Source organism: Oreochromis niloticus, linkage group LG22 (genome assembly GCF_001858045.2).
Source record: "Oreochromis niloticus isolate F11D_XX linkage group LG22, O_niloticus_UMD_NMBU, whole genome shotgun sequence".
Lineage (NCBI taxonomy): Eukaryota > Metazoa > Chordata > Actinopteri > Cichliformes > Cichlidae > Oreochromis > Oreochromis niloticus.
Window position 1 is genome coordinate 32,230,627 of NC_031985.2, and position 7,956 is coordinate 32,238,582.

Consider the following 7,956-nt stretch of genomic DNA (forward strand, 5'->3'; position numbering starts at 1 on the left):
AAAAACACAAGTTCAAGGGACATTAAGCCATCTATTTTGAGGTCTGACAGCAGGAGAAATTCTAACAACATCACCAGGTGTTTGGCACAGACCTTCCCATCCCTTTTACAAGCCCCATTTTCACAATGTAGAGCAGCATGTTGGTTAATTAGAGCAGGGATCCAGCAGAAATGTCTGGTGAACAGGAAACATGTTGCTATTATAAATGCGGAAATAACAATGCAGCTTTGTCAGCGTGTCAGCTTCACTCTTTAACCTTTGTAGATTAATTTTTTTTCCTGTGCTGTTTGGCTGCGATTGGTGCCGTCCTGGATCACCAAGTGGCTCAAAATGCCGGGAGATGTATGTGAGCGTTGGTTTGTGTTAGGAAGGAGGCCAGACACCTCAGCTCCAGGCCAAATAATTGCCGAACGCTTCTGTATTGATCAAAACCTCTTGTGGGCCTATTATGACTATTTTTTTATGTTATGGGCAAGGAAACCCTCACTTGTTGCCTCAAAGCTCAAACTGAAATTTTGGTTTGTACCATTCTCACAATGCAGGGCTCAGACATGATTTAAAGGATCTGATGTGCATTAAACAAGCGTTTTAAAGCAGCTCAAGGAAAGGCAAGCGTGCATTAGGCGCACTATATTTGGTGGCTGAATGCTACAAGCTGTCCCTACCAGGCTAGTTTCACACTGGATAATTGACAGCACAGATTCTCACTCCCTCGCACTGCCAGGCTGCTGGCTACAGTTCAACATGGGAGATGCTCATTAACATAAGCTGGGAAGGTGCTGTCAGCCAAGTGTTCTGCTGTGAACATTTTTACATTATATAATATGAACACTGCCCATTTGTGTGTGTGGACTCTTTGTGGATGGAGTGTAAAGATTACAAGGAAGCAAGAGATGAACTCCACTGCTTTACAAGGCTATTCTACACACTGATCAGCCCCGATGTTCAATCTTCAGGTGAGTTGAACAGGAGTTTGCATGTTCTCCATGTGTCTCTGCGTGGGTTCTATCTGTGCTCTCTGGCTTCCTCCCCTGCAGTCCAAAGAGATGCATACTAGGTTAATTGGTGTTTCTGAACTGACCATAGGTGTGAATGTGAGCGTGTCTGTCTCTGTGTGTTATCCCTGTGACAGATATGGGTTGTACCCTCCCTCTCACCCTATGATAACTGGATAGGCTACCCCGTAGCGTCCCTGAATTTGATAAGTGGAAGAAAATGGATGGAGAGTATATTGATTAACAGTGCAAATGTAATATTTTTCTAGGAAGCCTCAGGTCGTGGGACCCACCTATGGATAGATGTAGGCCAAACATCATCACCCACATTTGGTTGTTTTAGAAGTGACCATATTTAACCAAACGAGTGGTGATGTGGGCATTGAGGAAATACAACCATGCTAACAATTTTCACTAGCTCACACCAATGCACAAGGGATTACCACAAACAGTGGACACTTTAAGGGCAGATTTATGACCAAAACAGAAGTACTGGGTCTGTGTTCCTCTGCATTCATTTTGCTTTATGGGCTTCAGTATATGAGAACCCACCTGGCTTTCTGTGAGTCTCTTCTATCCTTCTGTTCTATCCTCTACACCTATTTTAACACTATTCACAATGACCATCCATTTTCTTACCAGCTAAACTAAGGGGTATCGCTACATTGCAGGGATGACAGAGACAGACTCTTGAACACTCCACATACAGTAAGCTACCTCATGTTTATTGGGACATAATTTATTGCTATCATTAGTACAAATATATAGGTTTGACTTTTTTTTAGTAATGAAAGTGCATTAAGGCTCCATAGTGTAGTGGTTTACATGACCACCAACAACCAGTTTGATCCCAGGAGGAGACACAAACCCAGCATAAAAATGCCAAATCAGCTGTGCCAAGCTACCCACTATGGAAAACCTTTCTGAATCAGGAAGCAGCTGGAAGTAACTTACTTGTAAGTAATGGGATTGGAATTGTGATGTATTAACATTAGAATTTTTTCTAGTGACAGAAGCTGAGCATTTGTTTTTACATTTCATTAAACATGCATTAAATAACTGTTAGAAATCACTCCAAAGCATGTGGACTGAACTCTGTGTGAAAGATTTTACACAAAATTCTGAGGATGTCAAAATATTACACTTGTGAAGGCTGTAACTCGTTTCCTCCGGAGTGCTTTGCCTCAATGGGGTGACCAACACTAGCTATTCTTAGCTGCGAGTAGGCGTTCGCTAATCACTAACATCAAAAATCAAACAGTTGCGAGCACGCACAGACCCCATCACAAATGCCAGATAGCAAAACAAACACTGGTGTAGCTTCAGAGAGTTTTTTGCTAGTGGTAGCAAACAATGAAGCTGTTGTTTGCCAGCTAGGTTCTGCGTTATTTAGTAATACTGCATTTGCAAGTACACAACCGTACAGTACAGTTTTACAGTTTTTCGCAATACAACTGCTGCCAGTTTGTATTGCGAAGTTGGCCTTGGCATGGCTGACTTAACGGGTCGCTCCAGGTGGCACATCGGGGGTCATCTCACGCAGGTCATCTAGCGAGTCGAAGGTTGGTGGATCAATTCTCGGCTCCCTTGGTCCGCACGTTAGAATATCCTCAGGCAGGACACTGATGCATTCATCACACTTAGTGTGTGTAAATGTTAGACAACGTGCTCACTGTATGTAATATGTATTCCTTTTGCATTTATGAAGCTTATAAGTAAGTCCAATAAGGAAGTTCTGTAATCACTTATCTCCCTGGTTTCCTGGCTGTTGGATGCTAGCCTATTCTTTACGTTACCTCCACTTTTCCACGATGTCATCCTCATCCTGACATTGGACTAATACAGTCATTTTCTTGTCTGAGCAAATCAGCCTCTATTCTGTGTAATTTAAATCTCAGTGGTCTTCTGTCATTCAGACTCTCATCCCTCCTCATCCTCACCTCCACCTTACTCTGGTCATTCAGAGCTCCATCCAAGCCCTCATCAACTTCATCACTACAAGTGTCCAGACTCCAGGGGGTCCTGCACTAATTCCTATCACCTCCGAAATTCTGTTCTTCTGCGTTGGTCATCGGAGGCTAATCGCCAAACAGCTTAATTGAATTTTGTATCTCAGCAAATCGTGTTCGGTTCTTCCAAATGATCTCCCCTTATTGAGCTGCCGTGCTGACAAATGATCAAACTATGAATTTTCTCTACTGTTACACCAGCAGTACAGCAGATAGAGGAGTTACAATAAGATCCAACTTCAGTAGGATATTTCCCTGGAGGCAAATTTTGCCTTTATCACCTCACAGTGCTGTTTTGTTTTTAGCTGTAAATAACAAACCTCACCTTAATCAGCTTCCCGCCCTCTTCTCTGTCATTTTGTACCAGTTTTGTAAAGAATCATCTCATTGAACCAGCCTTTACATTAGAATCGCTGAAATGTGAATAGTGTGTAGGTATGTGTTGATGTAAGAGACAAGGAGAGAACAAATGTGACCCACCTTCTTTTTTTTCCCACTGCCAACCATGCTATGTGCCTGACTCAGTTGCTATGGCACCATGAAATGAAGAAAGTTTGACAAGATTGCCATACATTTTTAAACCACTTATTGGCATTGCCTCAAAGGTAGCACCTCCTGCTGCCCTCCCCTTCAGCTGCTGTTCAGCCACATCAGTGTCAGGCCCCTGGTTCCCTGGAGGAGGGCTGCCACGGCAGGCCGGTTGGGACTCGGAAGCCTAATTGGGGCCCGAGGATGCCTCCCTCTGCTGCTACAGCTGTGCTGCCGCTGGCTGATGGTAGGATCAAAACCCCGTGACTAGCCAGAGGTCAGAGGTTGCTGGGTGGCTGCTCAGCATGCAAAGCCGGAGGAGGTCCTGCCTGTGTCACCAGGCCGATCAGGCAGTATTGTCCTGCAGTCTGCATGAACTCTGACTGAAGCCCTCAGCTGCTCAGTGTGTCTCTTTCTGTGACTCTGTCTCTAAATGGAGCTGATGTCTGCATGAAGTTTGAAATCCTTCAGTGAAATAAACATGTAATCATAGATGACTCATTCTGCCTAACTCTGCTTTCGTATGCAATAAGTATAAGAAAAACTCTGATTTTTCAAAACAGATTTCTTGTATGTTTGCCAGAAACTTACACTGCATGATTTTAGTTTGGAGATTATGTATTGGAATTTCAGGAGCAGGACCACGCCTCCAAACACGCTCCTTCCGGCTGTCATCTATATAGGTTCCCCCAGTTCTGCAAGCTGATCATTCTCGTTTACGTGCCCCACCCTCCCTCCCTCCTTGTTGTCTATTCTTTAACTTCTTCGCTTCTATTTAGTACAGGGGGATCTGCCAGGCCTGGGAGCCGTCACCAGTCCCCTTCGAGGCCTTCCCCAAACCGCAGCTCAATTCATGTCCAAGCATTCACCTTTACCTACCAAAACGCTGTCAAACCTAAAATGAGGACGTGGGCCCAGCTAGTGAAATATTCTAAAAGGTTTAATTGGAGTGAATGTGCAGTGGAAGACTATGTCTTTTTCATTTCAGCTTTCTTTTGATACATCAGCTTGGGTTTTGTAAATACCTATGTATGTCTATCCATCCATTCTCTTCCACATACCCAAATCAGGCTGGGAGGAGGAAGGCACTACTTTTTGTTGTATTATTTTAGTTGCTAACAAATACACCTTACTTATCTCTTTCTTTGAATACTTCTTTGTGCTTTGTCATTCCAGCACCATCTTGGCTGTTTCTGTCAGCACTCCAGCTGTACTTTCCCAGTCATCTGGTAACTCTTCCCTCCCATCCAGAGCCTTTCTTGAGGTCAGGGAAGACTTGAGTAGTCCATCCTTGACTCTACCATCATTACCCTTTTCTTCCTAGTAACCCTATACAACAAGAACAATAACAAAACAATTTCTCTTTAAAGGAGTTATTTTAATAATAATAAGATTCAGTGTTCGACACTATTTAAATTAATTATTAAAGACAGCCTTTGATTAAGAGTTTTTAAGGAATCTATTCAACGTAAAATAATATAACAAACATCATTAATGTACAGTTGGCCTTTCAGTGAAATAATCAGGCCATAATCACATGTGAAATGTAGCTTTAAGTCATTGACTTTATGCATATTTGAACATTACGTATGCTTAATTTTCTCCAAAAGTCACTTTAACAATGTTGCCTTCTAGCCTATAAGATTAACTAACTGTAAACCTAACCCTTACTCCCACTATCTGGCCAATTATTATTATTGTTGTTGTTATTTTTATTGCACACTTAGATGAATTTAAATGCAATATTAAGGTAGGCGTCATGACCGAGGACAGCTTAGATCTCAGAGGGTTAAATATCCTATGAGGACTAATGAACACATAAAATCTTCACATCTGTTTGAAGCCAAACTGACAGTTTTAAAGTTAAAAAAAAAAAATTATAATATTATTATTATTATTATTATTATAATATTATATGTTGTTACCTTTATTAAAAATAATTATAGTACTCTATGCACTGTGCATTTTGTGTTTCATTTATTGAGCACTGTTTAATTTCCGTGCATGTAGCATCAGCAGGATGATGCTACATGCACGGAAATTAAACAGTGCTACTCGCCTACTCTTTTTCAGTGCAAACACCTTCTGCTGTCCACCATGCGTACTATAAGGTCAACAGCAACAGGACACCTACAAAGTCAGCCCAAGGTAGGACTGTCCAGGCTGCTGCTTATTTGTTTGCATGTAATTGTGTTAAATGGAGACAACGCACACCAGCAACACAGTCGAACTGATCTGAAGCGCAGTATATTTATGCCACCTGGCTGATCTGAGCTTAAAGCTGATCATTTTTGCTATTATGTTCTTTAATTAAATCATCAATTTAGAAGAATATGGAGCCATTCTGTCCAAATACAGTTTTTTTTAAAATTTTGAAATCGGCTCTGATGTTTTTGGAGACGGAAGAATCTAGCAGCCGGTTGTCTCAGCAGCCAAGCTGTCGAGATGAACTGACCAGTGGCTCTGATGTCTGTATCGTTTTCATATGACATAATCCTTAATGGAAAACAACATGTGGTGGTACAGCTGAATTGGACAATTTATTACTGCCATTTTGTCTGTAGATGAAGTTAACTGGCTTTATGTTTTTATTGGACAGCACAGCGCAGTCTCTCGGTTAAAATCAATGAGGTACTGGAACAGATACACATCTATGGCAGGATGGCTAAATCATTTTTTTTGATACACTTGTCTCCCAGATAGCTATGTATCTGTTAAGTGTACGTCATTGCCAATCAGTCAAGACTTGGCACAGACTAAAGCCTTATGTATATTTATTAGTTGTTTGTATTCTGTGCTTTGGCAGCACACAGGTGCATTGGTTGGCACTAATAAAATCAGGTACAGTGTAATTGAGTGACAACGCTTCTGATTGCTGTTACAGATAATGCACATACCGGATCAATGCATACCAGTGATCGCATACATCATAATGCCACTGGGTTTTCAAAAATAGAAAAGACAATCAGATAGTTACTGGGAGACATCTGTCTTTGTAAACAACATGGATCCATCTAAACCAACAATCGATACCACAATAAACGTGACAGAGTGAAATGAATTTATCGTCGCGCTTTACACTCGGTGGTTTCTCATGGAGCGAGCTCAGCCTTTCACTTACAGTTCATGATTAGTATATGCACTGCATGCAAGAGAGGGGTGGGATGATTTATTTTTGTTTATTCAAATAAACAGTGTCAGTGCAGCGGTGTATGACAAACACTCAATTGAATTGCTATTGTGATAAACACGTTGCTGCTCAGACACCTTTTTTAAATGAGGGAAGCAAATACCAAGTGTTGCAGTAACTTCATTTCAATAGCAAAGGTGTGGATGAACTCAGCGTCACCCCGACAGCAGCTGCTTTCTCTGTCAATGCTCTCCACGTGTCGGCAATATATCAGCTTAAACACTGGAATTATCAAGCAAATAGTCTACGTTTCTGTAACTTAATTACATAGATTGTATATGCAATTCTCATAGAGTGTGTCTGTAACAAATATCTCAAAGTGATTTTTATATTACTGTCAGTGTACAAATACCCTATAAAAACAAAATACTACTCTGAAAAGACAACCCACTCTTCTCTGAATCAGCTGTGGTTTTATGTGCCATTTACAGGATACACTTTTTGCTGACCTGTGGGCAAAGGCTTCAAACTTGGAGAAAAAACAAATGTCTTCTTAAATATTTACAAAACATTTGAGTAAATAAGAGGTTGATCAGAATAAGTCAAGGATTAAACTTTAAAACAGGAAGAAGGACTTTTGCTTTGGGATGTTATCAACTAAACGTGTCATTCAAAACAAGAATCTTTTTCTCATGGGAGAGTTTACACATTAATGACGTCTATTCTGGTTTTAGTTCGGTAAACATCCTTTTATATTCAAATCTTATTGTTCATTATTGTGGAATAAAACTATGTGAAGATGGTGGATTGGAGATTCAATTTGCAAGGACAGACCTTTAGTTCTTTGCTGTCTTTTATTATTAATAAAAACTTGTTTACTTACTGATGTATCACACAACTGTATACAATACTATAGATAAAGTTCTGTGGATAAAGTTTGAATGACAGTACAAAGTCAGGCAAAGTTGGCAAATACACTCTTTATAACCTGCTTTGGGTTACACAGTCGAAACCATTGATGCATTTATTCTCATAGCTGTTGCATCAGGGCTTGTGAGATGTTTGTCTGATGCCAATCTATAACCAGCTGAGAGAAAAATGTATATTCCCTGATACAGACTTGACAGTGAAACTGATTGCTACAGCCCACACACCCACATTTAAGCCTGTATCATCTTTGGTTGTGGAAACGGGCAGCTGGAGACCCGATGGCCAAATAATCATTACTGTTACCCGAGCAGACCCTAACGGACTAGTGGGAGCAGAAAGTATAAGACCTGCTTAGAGACACTCC